We start from the raw sequence: 17,801 nt of genomic DNA on the forward strand, positions 1-17,801 counted from the left end.
ATCCTGAGAACAGCCAGGCGGCCCGAAGGAAGACAGGCGGCCAGCCCAAGCCCAGCAAGCCAGGTCCCGCAGCCCAGGGCGAGAGGAGGTTAGAGATTGCAAGGAGGAGGAGGCCACCCTGTGCCCCGGGTACAGTCGGCACCTGGGTACCGGGGTCATCCAACCCCCGGGGCCTCCCCAGAAGATGGCAGCTCCACAGCTCACCCGTTCCTAGGAGGACCTGAGCTGATGGCGCGCCAGCACGTGGCGTGGGGCCCTGCCCTTGGACGTATGGAAATACCATGCGCACCTGCAGAGGCCCCTCTTCAAACCTCTGCTGTTCTTTCTGCCTTGGGCACTGCTCCCCTCCCATCTCTCCAAGACCAGCTCTCCCCCTACATCCCCTCTCCCACCGCTTTCTTCTCCTCCATCAGAGCTGACACTTATCAGACCGGGTCCATGTGCGAAGCACAGGTCTAGACGCTTCACACATGATATCCTAGGTTATCCTCCCAACCCCGTAAGAGGCTGATGTCAGTATTGTTTTGTTTTCGTTTTTTAATAAAGAAGGCACTGCAGCTCAGAGCAGGTAAGTGTCTTGCCTCACCGAGGTCATCCAGCCTGTGAGGGGTGGAGACAGTGTTTTAACAGAGGCCTGTGAGGTCAGAGCTTGCTCTTGGTCATCAGGAGTCACTGCCAGGCGTAAGACAGGAGGCTGTGGTCTCTAACCTTGTCCCTTGGCATTCTACATGTACGGGGGTTGGGGGAGGATTGTGACCATCTTCCTTAAGGGTGTGTTTCACACACATGGTCTCCATCTGGGAGACCCAGAGCTGAGTTTCTTGAGAGCCAGGCCAGGCCCCACTTGCCCAAATGCACCATCCTCTCGCCTCCAGGGAAAAGACCCTGATGCTGCGAAATTTTGGAGGCAAAAGAAGAGGGTGGCAGAAACTGAGATGGTTGGATGGCGTCACTGACTCAATGGACATGAGTCTGTGCAAACTCCGGGGGATGGTTGTAAGGTCGGACCCCGGGGGCCATGATGGGTTGCCCGTTCCCTCCCCCACCAGCGGGGGAGGTCCCTAAGGAAGGAGCCTCCCAGATCCCGGGGACCAGTGACAGCACAGTCCGCCAGCTAAAGCCGCCCCACCCCAGCCACGTAGAAGGACCTATCAGCCCGCGACACCTCAGCCCAACGACTTATCCAAACCCCTATCCATTAACCTGACCATCCCTCTCAACAAACTTATATAAGCTCCTTCTAGCACAGCCCGGGCGCGGACTTCCTCGACCTGCCCCGTTTGGGTCCAGGAATCCCGCCCGGTAGCGCTTCGTCATTAAAAAGCTTGTTAGACGGTTTTTTTTTTTTGGTGTCCTGGTCGTCTTTTACCTAACAACGGTGAAGGCCAGGGACTCCTGTGTGCTGCAGTTCCTGGGGTCACAGAAAGTCAGACATGACTGAGCGACTGAGCAACACCACCCCTCCTCCACGTCTCCTTTCCTTGTCCACCTGACAAGCTTCTTCTGAGCATCCCTGAGAGCACCCTGCCGGCCCCCGCCCCTGCAGCCTGCGTCGTCTCAGGGCACCTGTGTTCTCCTCCAGACCATGAGCTTCTGGGAGCCAGTCCTGACACCTCCAGGCCTGGCACAGATCTGTGCTCAGTGTTTGTGAATGAACAAATCCAGTCCAACATGACTGATTCTCAAGAGGCCCTGGAGTTGGAGGGAGGAGATGGAGCACTGGATTTGCTACTTAATTACTCTCGATCTCAGGCAAGTTCCTTCATCTATTCAAGCCTGGGTTTCCTCATCTTTATAAAATAGGGAGCAGTTTGTGGCAAAGAGAGATGAAAGAAAGCCCTTCATAAACTGAGTTGTAAACAGGGATGACGGTGGCTCCAGGGAAGGCCTTGCTAAGTGAAGCAGACACTTGGTAAGGCTCACAGCTGTGCAGATTTTCCTGAAATATGAATCCTTACAATGAAAAGATTGTTGCATTCCTTTAGAAAAATACTACCTACAAAGACTCCCTCCCCCCTCCTCCCTCCTCCTTTAGTTAAACAAGTTTGCTCTGGTTGCAAAGACCCCGGAGGCTCCCCCATACACCCAGCTGGGACCTGTGAGAGAAGCTCAGGCCTTTAATTAGAACCATTTGTCCTTCCAGCAAACGGCAGGTGGCTTAGAAAGAGATGCTCATTAGAGGGGCATGTGCCCTTTGACCCGCTCATCTGACTTCTGGGAATCTGTCCTAAAGAAATAATCCCAAATGTGGGAAAGGCTCATGGACAAGTACACGGTCCTTGCGGTGTTTCTTTTAACAGCAAAGAAACTGGAGTCAGCTTGAGCATCCAACAAGGGGTGAGCTGACGGCATCTTATTGCCCACTGGGAGGGTCGGCTGTGGGGGCTTTGTAGCAACTCGGATGGTGGTTATAAAGAAGGCTAATTAAGGAAATCAGGTTACAGACTGTGTACTCTGAGCCGAGCTATGTGAACTATGCATATCAAGTACTGCAACAAGACACACCACCATTCTACGCATGTCAAGAAGATGAGATAACGGGTAATATTTCCCCTCTGTCTCCCCCATCTTCTGCAATGTGGTTACAGTTAAAAGTATCTTCTAATCCTAAAAAAATCAAAACAAACAATGGCTGGTTTTCCTAGGGTAGAGACAGAGCTTTTGACTTTGCAAAAACACGTTGGAAAGAAGCACATGTGGGGCCTGTTTCAGGTTTTTCTTCTTTAATGTAGAAGTAACACACGTGTGTCACTCAGTCGCTAAGTCATACCCAACTCTTTGCGACCCCTCCAGGCTCCTCTGTCCAAGGGCTTTCTCAGGCAATACTGGAGTGGGTTGCCATTTCCTCCTCCAGGGGATCTTACCAACCCAGGGACTGAACTCACATCTCCTGCATTGGCAGATGAATCCTTTCTCACTGAGCCACCTGGGAAGCCCAGAAATAATACATGTACAGAGTGAAAAATAATTAGTGCAAAAAGGCCCACAAAAGCCACTAACCTAAATGACACTGTGTTTTTCTTCCAGTATTCTCCATATTTATATAGTTTAAGAAAGCCTAGCATATATGCATTAAGTCTTGCTTTCTTATTTTCTTTAAAAAACAAGCACCTCTATTGCTACAGTCTTCCTAACAGTCTTCTGAATTTAAAGAGTTACATGAGGGGCTTCCCTGGAGGTCCAGTGGTCAGGATGTCGCCTTCCAATGCAGGTGTGCTGGTTTGATCCCTGATTGGGGAGCTAAAATCCCACATGCCTTGCAGCCAAAAAACAAAAACAGGAGCAGTGTTATAACACATTCAATAAAGACTTTTAAAAAGTGGTCCACATCAAAAAAAAAATCTTTTTAAAAAGTTACATGATAAATCTGCTATATTTCAATAAAAATTGAAAAGAAAGAAAGAATTACACGATATTCCACAGTGGGGGTCTCTCACATGTTTATTTAACTAGTCCTCTGTGTTACACACTAATTATGATGTTTCCATTTCTGTTTATGTTTCTGTTATAAACCTCATGGCAATAAATATAATTGTATTAATACATAACGTACACATAGTCATCCATAATAAATATGTAAAATCTTACAGCGTTCCTTTCTATCAGCAGTGACAAATTAGAAAATGTGATGGGGAAAATATTCTGTTCAGAATGACAATGAAAACATAAAGTGCTCAGAGCTAAAGAAGTAACATGTAAGATCTGTAAACAAAACTGCAGGGTGGGATGATTTGGGAGAACGGCATTGTAACAGGTATACTATCATGTAAGAATCGAATCGCCAGTCTATGTCCGATGCAGGATACAGCATGCTTGGGGCTGGTGCACGGTGATGACCCAGAGAGATATTATGGGGAGGGAGGTGGGAGGGGGGTTCATGTTTGGGATCGCATGTACACCCGTGGTGGATTCACGTCAATGTATGGCAAAACCAATACAGTATTGTAAAGTAAAATAAAGTAAAAATAAAAATTAAACAAAAAATAAAAAATAAATAAATAAAACTGCAAAATCGTGATGACAGTCGCAGCTCTCACAGAGTTCCCTGGCGGCCTAATGGTTAGAGCTGCACGCTTTCACTGCTGTGTCCTGGGTTCAATATCTGGCTGAATGGATATCCTGCAAGATGCGCAGTGTGCCAAAAAAGTTTTTTTTTTTTTTTAAGTTAAAATAGTAAAAATTTATATGAAAAAAAATTTGCGGCACTCAGAGAACCGGGAGTCATGGGCTGGGTTTCATTTCCAAAGGTGCCTACGACATCCCACCACTTGGCTGCTCAATACACTCATACCCCCTTGCTCTCTACCTACAAACTTGTTTTTGCTTAACTCAACCCAACTATGTCACACACAACTGCAGTTATTAACCTTCCCCCAGCCAGAGGCAACCAAAGTCATGTTCAGAGGATACATCCACAGGCAATCAAGATAAGGCCCCTGTTCAGCCTACCGTCCTTAGAAGACTGTCCTCCACTAATTCCGCAACCACCCCAGTATCCATCAGGACTCTTAGTTGCAAGCTGCGGGAACCAGTGCTGTTTGTAGAAAGAGATTTATTGAAATGGTATTGGACAAAAGCTCGTAGAAATATCAGGACTCCTGCAGACCAAGCTGGAAAGCTGGGCTAGACTAAGGATATTTGGAATAAAACCAGTTCATTTCAGTTAGTCGTGTCTGACTCTTAGCGACTCCACAGACCACAGCACGCCAGGCCTCCCTGTCCATTCCCAACTTCCAGAGTTTACTCAAACTCATGTCCATTGAGTCCGTGAAGCCACCCAACCATCTCATCCTCTGTTGTCCCCTTCTCCTCCCACTCTCAATCTTTCCCAGCACAGGGTCTTTTCCAATGAGTCAGTTCTTCATATCAGGTGGCCAAAGTCTTGGGAGTTTCAGCTTCAGCATCAGTCCCTCCAATGAACGCCCAGGACTGATCTCCTTTAGGATGGACTGGTTGGATCTCCTTACTGTCCAAGGGACTCTCAAGAGTCTTCTCCAACACCACAGTTCAAAAGCATCCATTCTTCGGTGCTCAGCTTTCTTTACCAGAACTCCAAACAAATTCAGCCACAAAACCAGTGGGGGATGTCACTGCCACTCAGCACTGGGTGCCCCTGCTTGCTCTGCTTCCAGGACTCACCCCAGAAACTCCATGTTCCTGCTGCTGCTTCTAACTGCTAACGAAAGGAACTCACCACCAACCATTTCTTTCCATCGCCAGCTAGCTCCCTCCATAAAATCCGGGGCAGTTTTGTGAAATTGGCTCTCCTGGGTCACAGGCCAGCATCTGACCTTTAAGGGAGGCTGGCGTGGGGGGAGTCAGGGGGACGTGAGGGTTTAGTTTCTGCAGCAAGGAGAAAGTTGTGCCTCCTTGTGAGGTTCTTCAGCGGGGAATTTCCCAAATGAAGGTGAAAACAGATAGATGCCCATTATAATCCTGTTCACTTTTGTAGACTAGTAGGAAATTTAAAGATCGCCATTCTTTTGTCTATGGCCAACAGCCAAAGAAATGAAAATCTGCCCTGAAACGACTAAATCCGCAAATTCTTGAGGCTTCCGGGTCTCCATGGCTCCAGGAGACGGTTTTTCCAGAACCACAGTGGTTAGCTAGCTCAGATGGTAAAGAATCTGCCTGCAATGCAGGAGACCAGGTTAGATCCCTGGGCTGAGAAGATCCCCTAGAGAAGGAAACGGCAACCCACTCCAGTATTCTTGCCTGGAGAATCCCATGGACAGAGAAGCCTGGCGGGCTACAGTCCATGGGGTCGCAAAGAATCAGACATGACAGCTTCCGAGCACGCACACATGCAGAGTGAATTGGGCTCAAAGCCAGAGGCGTGCAAAGATGCAGGACAGGTGGGAACAGCATCCTTAGCCCAGTGGGGAAGTGGACCAATGGGACTGGCCCAGGCAGGGGCTTCCAATCACGTCCTGGTCACCGCCATCCCTGATGGTGGGGGCTGCCACGCTGTGTGTGGGGCACAGGTTCAAGGGTGCAGAAGTCGGAAGTCAGACATCTGGGAGCGGACCGAGAGCCCAGGGCTTCTCCACAGCTTGCGTGCATGGCAAAATGTGGAAGTTCTCATTCTGAGCTGAAGGGCTGGAATTCTTTTCTCATTTGTCACTCTAGTCACACGATTGCCCCCATGACCTTCCTCCTGAGGAAAGACACTAGTGCCGTGGAGAAGGGCCCAGAGGGGGCAGTGGATGGGCTCTGAAGCAGAGGCGGGTAGATGGCAGCCCTGGGCTGCCCCCCAGCGGGGGGCAGAGGGCAACATCTGGGCCACAGTGGTGCCAGCTCTGCCACCTCCTTGAGCCATGGTCTCCCCAGCTGTTCTGGCAGGGGAAGAAGGGATGCCCATCTCGGCGGAGGTGGTGACACTGTGCATCACATGGCTCTGATTCAAAGCCTTGCTTTTCCCTCCACGCTGCACTGCCAGCTTCCAGGGAGGTGCTTTTTCCATTCACACACCGGACGGGAGTTTTTAAAAGTCTATTTTAACAAATTAGTTTGGCTGCCTCGGGTCTTGAGTTGTGGCTTGTGGGATCTTTAGTTGTGGTGGTTCAGCTCAGTCCAGTTCAGTCACTCAGTTGTGACCCCACGAACTGCAGCACGCCAGACCTCCCTGTCCATCACCAACTCCCGGAGCTTGCTCAAACTCACATCCTTTTATTGGCGATGCCATCCAACCATCTCATCCTCTGTCATTCCTTTCTCCTCCTGCCTTCCATTTTTCCCAGCATCAGGGTCTTTTCCAATGAGTCAGTTCTTCATATCAGATGGCCAAAGTATTTGAGCTTCAGCTTCAGCATCAGTCCTTCCAATGAATATTCAGGACTGATTTCCTTTAGGATGGACTGGTTGGATCTCCTTGCAGTCCAAGGGTCTCTCAAGAATCTTCTCCAACACCACAGTTCAAAAGCATCCATTCTTCGGTGCTCAGCTTTCTTAATGGTCCAACTCTCATATCCATACATGACAACTGGAAAAACCATAGCTTTGATTAGGTGGATCTTTGTTGGCAAAGTAATGTCTCTGCTTTTTAATATGCTATCTAGGTTGGTCATAGCTTTTCTCCCAAGGAGCAAGCCTCTTTTAATTTCATGTCTGCAGCCACCATCTACAGTGATTTTGGAGCCCAAGAAACCAAACTCTCACTTTTTCTATTGTTTCTCACTGTTTCTGTTCTTTAGGCGTGGCATGTGGGATCTAGTTCCCTGACCAGGGATTGAACCCAGGCCCCCTGCATTGGGAGTCTTAGATACTGGGGTACCAGGGAAGTCCCTCGACAGGATTTATTGAGTGGTCATGGATGGATGTGGAAGCTGGACTGTGAAGAAGGCTGAGCGCTGAAGAATTGATGCTTCGAACTGTGGTGTTGGAGAAGACTCTTGAGAGTCCCTTGGACTGCAAGGAGGTCCAACCAGTCCATCCTAAAGGAGATCAGTCCTGGGTGTTCATTGGAAGGACTGATGCTAAAGGTGAAACTCCAACACTTTGGCCACCTCATGCCAAGAGTTGACTCGTTGGAAAAGACCCTATTGCTGGGAAGGATTGGGGGCAGGAGGAGAAGGGGACGACAGAGGATGAGATGGCTGGATGGCATCACTGACTCAATAGACATGAGTTTGAGTGAACTCCCAGAGTTGGTGATGGACAGGGAGGCCTGGTGTGCTGTGATTCATGGGGTCTCAGAGAGTCGGACACGACTGAGTGACTGAATTGAACTGAAAGGTGCACAGACCCAGTCCTTGCCCTCAAGAAGCTCACAGGCTAGTGGGTGGAGGGAAAACTAAGACTTTAACAAAGAAAGAGAGGGGTCTGAAGCAGAAGCAGCATCAGGAAGGGGCCAGCTCTCAGCTGAGACCTGAATGACAGGATGGAGCCGGCAGAGCTGAGAGGCAGGGAGGGAGGGGAGGCGCTTGGCTGTTCTAGAAGCTGAGCAAAGGACCGGGGCCTGTTGATATAAGATACAAGGGACCAAGATACACCTGGAGGGGTGGGGAGGGGCCAGGGCAGTCGCTACCCCGAGGAAACCAGTCAGGTGGGTAGCAGCACCCCATGGGAGCCCCACAGCAGCCTGTCCTCCAGAGGCTGGGCAGCATCAAAGCCGTTTGCTTTCTGACTTGGGGAAAAAACAGTCCACGTGTGCCAAAAATGATCTTTCAAACAAACAGAGCACTGCTTGTTGCGGAGAGGATGGGGGTGGCCGTTTGTTCCGCTCCTCGGTGATGGGAGAAAGCTGGACTGTCACAGTGGGACATAACAAATGACTTCCTGCCTGGAACAGAACCCAAGGGTGTGTGTCATCTTGCCTCGGAGCAGGGGCCAGATGGTGGGGGCCTCCTCGGTCCCTAATCCCCCCGGTGGAACCTCTCTGAAGATGAGCCCAGCTTCCACCAGCTACAGGGAAATGTGCAGCTCATCGTTTCCTGACTCTAACATCAAGACCCAGAAGGAAACTGACTAGAAGCTAATGCCAGAAAGAAGCTGGTCTCTCCTGATAAAACGATCCACTTCCTTTGATCAGAAAACAAGGGCTGCATAAGTGATTCTAATCCGATCTTTGGCTGCCGAGAAACTCAAAAGTCAGGTTTAAGCGCAGGAATTACGCCACTCCAGGTTTCTGGTACAATGTTCCTTCGTGGCTCAACGGTTTCCTAAAAAATAAAAATAACAATATTTTCACTAGTCAAGCACAACACCCGCTTTCATTTAGCTCCCTTTTTATCTTTAGCTGCATGAATGTAGCTTTTACAGAGTCATAACTGCAATGTGAATCTATACATTCTCATCCAATCTTGTCCCCCCTCCCTCTTTCTACATAAATTAATTCACAAAAATAATATTTCTAGCAAGGCATCATAGTTAGCCCTTTCAACAAAGGCACAATATTCTGTTGAATCACTATTAACATTGTTGAATTTAATCGTACATACCGGGCATAGGTTATTGTTGGACATTGCATTTTTTCCTAAATTTTCATTGTAATAAACAATTCTGCTAATATAAAAATAAATAAGGGGCTTCCCTGGTGGTCCAGTGGTTAAGACTTTGCCTTCCAATGAAGGGAGTGTGGGTTGGATCCCTGGTGAGGAAGCTAAGATCCTGCATGCCTTGTGGCCAAAAAAACATTAAAAAAAAATAAGCAATATTGTAACAAAGACTTTAAAAACGGTCCACATAAAAAAACCTTTAAAAAATAAAGGAATCAAAGTTACGAAAGACAAATACAAATATGAAAAATGTTCAAACTCTGTGTTAATTAAAAACATACATTGAAGCATCAAGACGCCTGTCCTTTTGCCTGTGGAAATAGTCCAGACTGAACAAGGATATTAGTGCTGGAGAGGAAGCGCCGCAGCCCAAGGCCTGGCTCCTGTCTCTCTCCGGGCTGAATTAGTCCAGTTCTGGGTGCAGCATCGGCTCTTTGAGGGCATCCACGCTGGGAGTTGAGCCCAGAGCACGCAGGTTTCCCTGGAGCAAAGATTTGTAACCCCCAGCGTTGGAATGATCTAAACAACCGACAATAGGAAAGTGGTTCATCTGTAAATGAACCAGACTCTGTGCATCGACAACAAACACAATGCTGGAATCAACTTGCAGCAACACAGATAGACCTAGAGGTGATCATGGAAGCACACGTGTGTGCAACCTGTGTACTATTCACTGGCTGGACGTATGATGCAGGTTTCTAATAAGGAGGGGACGGTTTACACTCTAGTGTTTGGAGAAAAACAAAGCCCTTCCAGCCCAGGACTGGAAGTCGGTCGGCCTGGAGTCAGAACCCACAGCCCCCAGTCACTGGTCATGAGAATCTGACCAATGACCTCAACTTTCTGAGCCTTGGTCTTCTCATCTGTAGAATGGGGGTACTAAAGCGCCTCCCAGGGCTGTTGTGAATATCAATAAAATAACAGACAAGCCTATACTCTTCTGCAAACACATTTTTTTCTGGTTCTCTAACGTCCTTCCAGGACAACCTGATTCTCCCATGGCTTAAAAACATCAAATCAATGGTAAAGTAGCAACGAGTCTCCATCTGCCTTGAGCTTAAAGCTCCCATATGCCCATATCCACTGCCTTCGGGACTTTACCAGACCAGCTTTGCAGGCTTCAGGGACCTGCACCATCCAGCCAAAATGGACCAGGTCATTTTCCTAAGCTGCCCGGAGTTTCTGCTGCCCCCACGCCTTCATGGGCGCTACCCCCTCTGCCAAGGAAACCATTCTCATGCTACTGCTCATCTTTCAAGGGCCGGTCCCATGCCTTTCATGAGCTTTTCCTGGCTCTCTGTAAATCTCAGACTGGAGAGGCCCCCTGTGCGGGGGGAATGAGTGCTGTGTCTCTCTGCCTTTGATGTTTAAATCTAACATTCACTCAGAAAAGGGCACGCCTCAGTAAGTGAACAGCCTGATAAAATCTCACAAAATGAACCCTACCTTGAACCAACGCAGAGATTAAAAAAAACATCCTAACGAGCCTGCCTCCCTAAAGGGCCCCCTCGGGCCCCCTCTGGTCCCTAACCCATGCCTCTCCTGGCTTGTAACTGTTATGCTCCGAGCCCGTATCTCCGAACCGACCGAGAGAGCAAGTCCACCACAGTAATGCAAAAACAAGAAGGGAGTTTATCTCTAGCGCGCTAGGGCTCAAGTCTCATCCCACACAAGGGAATCCGACAAGAGCCCCGAACAAAGGAGTATGGCGGCTTATATACAGGCAGTTCTTTGTCTCAGTTACAGGAGTAGCTGGTGTTACATGATTGGCCAGGCAGGATGAGCGCATATCCTGTCTCTTTTTGGGAAACATGACTCAGGTCCTAGAGACCGTCGTTAGAGACTGTCGTTTGGTCCCTAACAGTAACTTGCTCCTGTCTTTATGACTGTTAGGGACCAAACGACGGTCTCTAGGACCTGAGTCTCTGTCCCGCCGGGGACAACTCTCCTGGTAGAAGGGAGTAACCTCGTTAGGAGATAAGGGCTCTGAGCACCGGTGCTAACGTTGCAAAAGCCCAGATTAAGTCCGAGGCCCGGTATCGTACTGGGGAGGCATCTGGCTGTAAAGTGCAGAGGCAAGTCAGCATAAGGCCGGGGCCTGGTTTCGTGCTGGGGAGGCAGCTGGCTCTGATACTGGATTAAGTAAGCATAAGGCCGGGGCCTAGTTTTGTGCTGGGGAGGCAGCTGGCTCTGATACTGGTTTAAGTCAGCGTAAGGCCAGGGCCCAGTTTCATGCTGGGGAGGCGGCTGGCTCTGGTTACTGGATTAAGTCAGCGTAAGGCCGGGGCCTAGTTTCGTGCTGGGGAGGCGGCTGGCTCTGTGAACATCCTGCAGGTAAGATTGAGTGCATTGTTGGTGGCCACCTTGTGTTTGTTATCTGTTTGTCTATTTGTGGTGTCTGCGTTGCTCTGTGTGTGCTCTGTTGGCTCCCAGTGTCCTTTTCTGTGATCATGGGACAAACAACTTCTACTCCTTTATCTCTTATGATTAACCACTTCTCTGATTTCAAGTCTAGAGCACAGAATCTATCATTGCTGGTGAAAAAAAGCAAGTTAGTAACTTTTTGTTCTGCCGAGGGGCCTGCTTTTGATGTCAGCTGGCCACAAAAAGGCACCTTCAGCCTGCCTACTATTCAAGCGGTCAGAGAGAAGGTGCTCACCCCCTACCCTTCAGGACACCCAGCCAGACCAAACTCCATAGATTTCAGTCTCACAGGACCTGGTGGAAAACCCCCCGGCCTGGCTAAAACCTTTTGTTTTTCAGCCCCTCACTTCCCTTCCCTCTTCCCTGCCCTTTCTTCCACAGGTTCCACAGGTTTCATTGGGAGAAGCCAAAAAGAGAACCAAGCCTTCAGCTCCTCCCAGAAAAAGGGGCCCCGCCTAGGGAACTCGGAGAAAGGCAAAAAAAAAAAAAAAAAAAAAAAAATGGCCAGCGTAGCAGAAGAAGACCCGGAGGTTCCCTCCTCCACCATTCATGCATTTCCGGTCCAGGCGGGGCCAGCCAGAGAGGGTGGAGAACGGACATATCAGTATTGGCCCTTCTCCAGTAGTGATTTGTACAATTAAAAAACCCAGACTCCCTCCTTCTCTGAAAAACCGCAGGGTCTTATTGATCTTTTAGAGTCTATCCTGTTTACTCACAATCCCACTTGGGATGATTGTCAGCAACTGTTACAGGTACTTTTTACTACAGAGGAGCACTAACGGATCCTGTCAAAAGCCCGGAAAAATGTGCCAGGGGTGGATGGGAGGCCCACAATACAGCCTAACCTCATTGAGGAGGGGTTCCCCTCGGTGCGATCCAACTGGGACTTCAAACGCGCTGAAGGTAAGGAGCGTCTCCGGGTGTACCGTCAGACTCTCATGGCTGGCCTTAGAGCGGCCGCCAGAAAGCCAACTAATTTGGCCAAAATAAACCCAGTGAGACAACAGCCAAATGAGAGCCTGGCAGCCTTCCTGAAGAGGATAATGAAAGCTTTTAGGCAGTATACCCCTATGGACCCACAGGCAGATGAGTCACGAGCGGCAGTTATGTTAACATTTGTAAATCAAGCAGCCCCCCATCTTAGAAAAAAGTTACAAAAGATAGAGAGGTTAAATAAACAATCCTTGCAAGATCTAGTGAGGGCAGCCGAGAGAGTTTTTAATCATAGAGAGACCCCAAAAGAGAGAGAGGACCGCATTAAAAAAAAAAAATTTAGAGCTGAAGAAAACCGTAAAAATCAAAAAGAGCTGGCCCAGATATTTTTTGCTGGGGTTGAAAACAAAAACAGGTTCCAAAAAGGGAAAAAATTGGACTCAAAAACTGAAGAAAAAATGACAAGGCGTAGGCTTGAGAAAAACCAATGTGCGTTTTGTAAAGAGTTTGGACATTGAAAAGATAAATGCCCCAAGAAAAATCTAAAAGAGGGGCCCAAGAACCCCAAGAATGAGACTCCCTCTCCAGACAGTCATATCCTCTACGCGGGTGAAGATAGCGACTAGGGGGGTCAGGGCTCAAAGCCCCTCCCCGAGTCCTGGGTAACTATAAATGTGGAGGGAAAACCGGTTGGCTTCATGGTGGACATGGGAGCCCAATACTCAGTCTTAAACCAAAAAGATGGACCCATGTCTAAGAAAAGTAGCTGGGTGCAGGGAGCAACCGGGACTAAACGATATGGATGGACTACAAAACGGCATGTGAACTTGGGGGCCACCAGGTGACCCATTCTTTTCTGGTGATACCTGAGTGTCCAGCGCCCTTGTTGAGAAGGGATTTACTGTCTAAAGTAAATGCCCAAATTCATTTCGACCACGGACAAGTGTCAGTTTTAGATGGGACCGGGCATCCTCTTCAGGTCTTGTCTCTGGCATTAAAAGATGAATACAGACTCTACTTGCCAGAGGCCCCAGCGACAATAAGCCCCGAAGTATAACCATGGGTTCAAAGATACCCTCAGGCCTGGGCTGAAACTGCAGAAATGGGACTGGCCAAACAGAGGCCCCCTATCATTGTGGAACTGAAAGCCAGTGCTTCCCTGGTGAGGGTATGACAGTATCCCATGAGTCAAGAGGCTCGACAAGGAATTACTCCTCATATACAACGCCTCATAGACACTGGGGTCCTGAAAAGGTGCCGGTCCCCATGGAACACCCTCCTGTTGCCTGTAAAAAAGCCTGGGGGAACTGATTTTAGACCGGTTCAAGATCTACGAGAAGTCAACAAACGGGTGAATGATATTCATCCTATGGTTCCTAACCCTTATACATTGCTAAGCAACTTGCCTCCAAACTGCATTTGGTACACTGTTTTAGATTTAAAAGATGCCTTTTTCAGTTTGCCTCTTGCCCCCGGCAAGCCAAGAGATCTTTGCCTTCGAATGGCAGGAAGACGGTAGTCAGACCCCTGTGCAGCTGACATGGACTCGCTTACCACAGGGTTTCAAAAACCCGCCCACGTTATTTAATGAGGCCCTGGACAAAGACCTCCATGAAAAGCGGGAGATAAGAAAAGGGGTACTAACACAGAGATGGGGACCATGAAAGCGACCTGTAGCTTACCTTTCCAAGAGACTGGACCCAGTGGCAGCCGGATGGCCACCTTGCCTCCGTATCATCGCGGCCACCGCGCTCTTAGTCCACGATGCTGATAAACTGACTTATGGACAGAGACTCTTGGTCTACACTCCTCATGCCATAGAGAGAATTGTAAAGCAACCCCCAGGTAAATGGATTTCTAATGCCCGCTTGACGCACTACCAGGCCTTGCTACTTGACACCACACGGATTCATTTCCAAACGCCCTGCACTCTAAATCCGGCCACTCTTTTGCCCAATCCGGGGAAAAATAGCCCCCTCCATGATTGTGATGAGGTACTGGCCGGGGTAACAGCAATGCGAAAGGACTTAACCGATACTCCACTGGATAACAGTGAGCTAAAATGGTTCACAGACGGCAACAGTTATGTAAAAGATGGACAGAGACGGGCGGGAGCCGCAATAGTAGATGACTCTGGACAGACGATATGGGCAGAGGCACTTCCCCCGGATACCTCAGCACAAAAGGCAGAGTTAATTGCCCTGATTCAAGCATTAGAGAGAGCCAAAGGAAAAAAAAAATAACTATTTTCACTGACAGTCGCTATGCTTTTGGCACGGTACACATCCAGGGCCCAATATATCGGGAATGGGGGTTTTTGACAGCTAAAGGAAAAAAAAAATTAAAAACTTGCCTGAAATCCATAGACTTTTAGAGGCTGTACAGATGCCTCGGGCTGTGTCAATAGTACACGTACCTGGACATCAGAAGGGTGACAGCCCCACGGCACGAGGGAATCATGCCGCAGACCTGGCAGCTCAAAAAGTAGCTGATGAAGATTTCATCACCCCTGTGTTGGCGATCGGACTTCCACCTCCAGGTATGGGAACTCTGCCCCCAACCCCTGAGTATTCATCCACAGACTTTGCTTGGATCCAAAAACACACCAACCTTCAAAAAGATAAAGATAGATGGTACTGAGACTCAGATGGCTACTTGATACTCCGTGCTCAGTTGGGACGGCAACTATGTGAACATTTACACTTGTCTACTCATCTGAGAAAAAAAAAAGACTCTGATGCTCTTTCAGACTGCGCGCCTGCGATTTCCCCGGCACCAGACAACTGTAAAGAACATAGTGCATGCTTGTAAGGCGTGTCAACAGATGAGGCCAGGAAAAGGACAACATGCAGGACTGAGGTATCGGGGAGAAGGACCAGGGCAACACTGGGAAATAGATTTTACTGAGGTAAGGCCAGGCAAGTATGGTTACCGGTACTTGTTAGTGTTGGTGGATACCTTCTCAGGGTGGGTGGAGGCTTTTCCTACAAAGGGAGAAACTGCGATGATAGTGGCAAAAAAGATAAAAAAAAAAATAGTTCCCAGGTTTGGCCTGCCAGTGACCATCGGCTCTGATAATGGACCTGCTTTTGTGAGTCAAATAGTTCAGAGCCTTGCCCTAGCCCTGGGGACTAAATGAAAGTTACATTGTGAATACAGTCCACAGAGCTCAGGGCAAGTAAAAAAATAAATCGGACTCTAAAAAAAACTTTAACTAAATTGGCTATAGAGACTGGTGGAGACTGGGTGACCCTCCTTCCCTTCGCCCTCTTCCGTGCGCGTAATACTCCTTATCAACTTAATCTGACCCCATTTGAGATTCTGTATGAGAGACCTCCCCCTGTATGTCCAATATTTGAAGGGGAAAAACTACCGCCTCCCACGTTGGGGCAACTCCAAGAGGCCTTGATGGCCTTAAGCAAGGTGCACTCTCGTGTCTGGAAACTGCTCCAGAAAATACATGTGAGTCAAAATAAAAGAACTATTCCCTCACATGACATTGGCCCCGGAGACTGGGTATGGGTCAAAAGGCACCAAACCAAGGCACTAAAACCCAAATGGAAGGGTCCTTATGTTGTTCTTCTTACCACCCAACTGCCCTAAAGGTCGACAGTATCGGGCCTTGGGTGCATTGCAACCACGTACGCCCAGCTGCTTCAGCAGTGCAAGAAGACGCTAAAAAAAAATGGGAAACATCTCTGCACCCGTCCAACCCCTTGAGGCTAAAGCTTCGAAGGTGCCAACAGGACCGGGACAACTCGGCTGGGCCATCTTGTGGATGACCCAGTTACTCTGCTCCGGAGTTGCCAGCGTGAACCCGCATCAACCCATCAAAATCACCTAAAAGCTGCAAAATGGACTAACATGAGAGGTGCTAAACTCCACTACTGCAATACATCCACCAAACACATGGTGGCCAGACTTGTACTTTGACCTTAAGCCGATGGTAAATGTGCCTTGGGCTAGGTGTTATCTCCGAGAACAAGGGTTCTGGGCATGCCCAGGCGCACCCAGACATGACTGGAAAACCTGTGGGGGGGCACAAGACTCATTGTAAAACTTAGGATTGTGTTACTTCTAATGATGGACCTCAGCGCTGGGAAATAAGAAATCGAGATTTACTTAATTTTTCATTCGCCAAGCCCCTCCCTAGGGTCCTCGGAGATCCAACTTTTAGCTGTAAAAGTTGCAATTATGCACAAGTCAGAATAAGGTTCAATCCAGAAAAAAGCAAACAGGAGGGGATTAGATCTGCTCTTTCTGCAACAAGGGGGACTCTGTGCTGCCCTAGGAGAAGAGTGCTGTTTCTATGCGGATCATACAGAAATAGTTAAAAAATCTATGGCCAAAGTAAAAAAAGGACTAGCCCAACGTAAACGAAAACGTGAGGCTCAACAGAGATGGTTTAAATCTTGGTTTCAACAATCCCCTTGGCTGACTACCTTAATCTCCACCTAGCTAGGATCCCTGCTAGTACTTTTACTGATGCTTACCTTTGGCCCATGCATTATCAATAGACTTGTAGCCTTTGTGAAGGAACGCATAAATACCGTACAGCTGTTTGTGCTTCGACAACAATATCAAACTGTGTCTCAGGACTGAGAGGAAGATTCCTCTATATGATCTAAGGACAGGGGGGAATGTTAGGGACCAAACGACAGTCTCTAGGACCTGAGTCATGTTTACCAGAAAGAGACAGGATATGCGCTCATCCTGCCTGGCCAATCATGTAACGCCAGCTACTCCTATAACTGAGACAAAGAACTGCCTGTATATAAGCCGCCATACTCCTTTGTTCGGGGCTCTTGTCGGATTCCCTTGTGTGGGATGAGACTTGGGCCCTAGCGCACTAGAGATAAACTCCCTTCTTGCGTTTGCAATACTGTGGTGGACTTGCTCTCTCAGTCGGTTCGGAGATACGGCTCGGAGCATAACAGTGACATCTTGCAGGAAGTGTTCCTCAGCATCTGGCTCCACAAGTGGCTCCTGTCTGAGAGCCTTCCAGTAGCTGCCCAGGTTGTTGAGCCCTGGCTTTTCAGGGCTGCGTAGTGCTCCACACAGACTGCCCAGTGCCTTCATTCTGCTGCCGCTGAGCTCGGCCCTTCCCTGTTGGAAGCTGTCCTGAACTGCGCAGCAATGAGTACTCTGGTCCGCGACTTCGTCTCAGTGCCCACAGCGTATGCCTTCGGGCCTGGTATAACACCGAGTGGGACTCCTGGGTGGAACCCCGACACTTGGCTAAGGGTGTTCCTGTGGGTCATCCCACTGCTCCCATCTCCACTTATGTCTTTGTTTTCCTTATTCTTTTAAATAATTCGATTTCTGGGCTCAGCAGACTAATTCATCCTCAGTAATCACTGACTGGTCGCAGCCGTGAATTTCCTACACAGAGTGGCTCTTGCAGGCCCAGCTCAAAGGCTGCTTCCTCATCAGCAAAAAGAAATCTCT

At 48.7% G+C, this 17,801-nt stretch overlaps 1 long non-coding RNA gene across 1 annotated transcript; it reads left to right on the plus strand.

Annotated features, from left to right (window-relative positions):
* Positions 1-11,216: 11,216 nt before the first annotated feature.
* Positions 11,217-17,233, plus strand: LOC132659509 (uncharacterized). The gene is made up of 2 exons (XR_009600048.1): positions 11,217-11,330; positions 15,959-17,233. It is a non-coding gene; the product is annotated as an uncharacterized LOC132659509 (long non-coding RNA).
* Positions 17,234-17,801: the final 568 nt, after the last annotated feature.

Source organism: Ovis aries, chromosome 3 (genome assembly GCF_016772045.2).
Source record: "Ovis aries strain OAR_USU_Benz2616 breed Rambouillet chromosome 3, ARS-UI_Ramb_v3.0, whole genome shotgun sequence".
Taxonomy (NCBI): domain Eukaryota; kingdom Metazoa; phylum Chordata; class Mammalia; order Artiodactyla; family Bovidae; genus Ovis; species Ovis aries.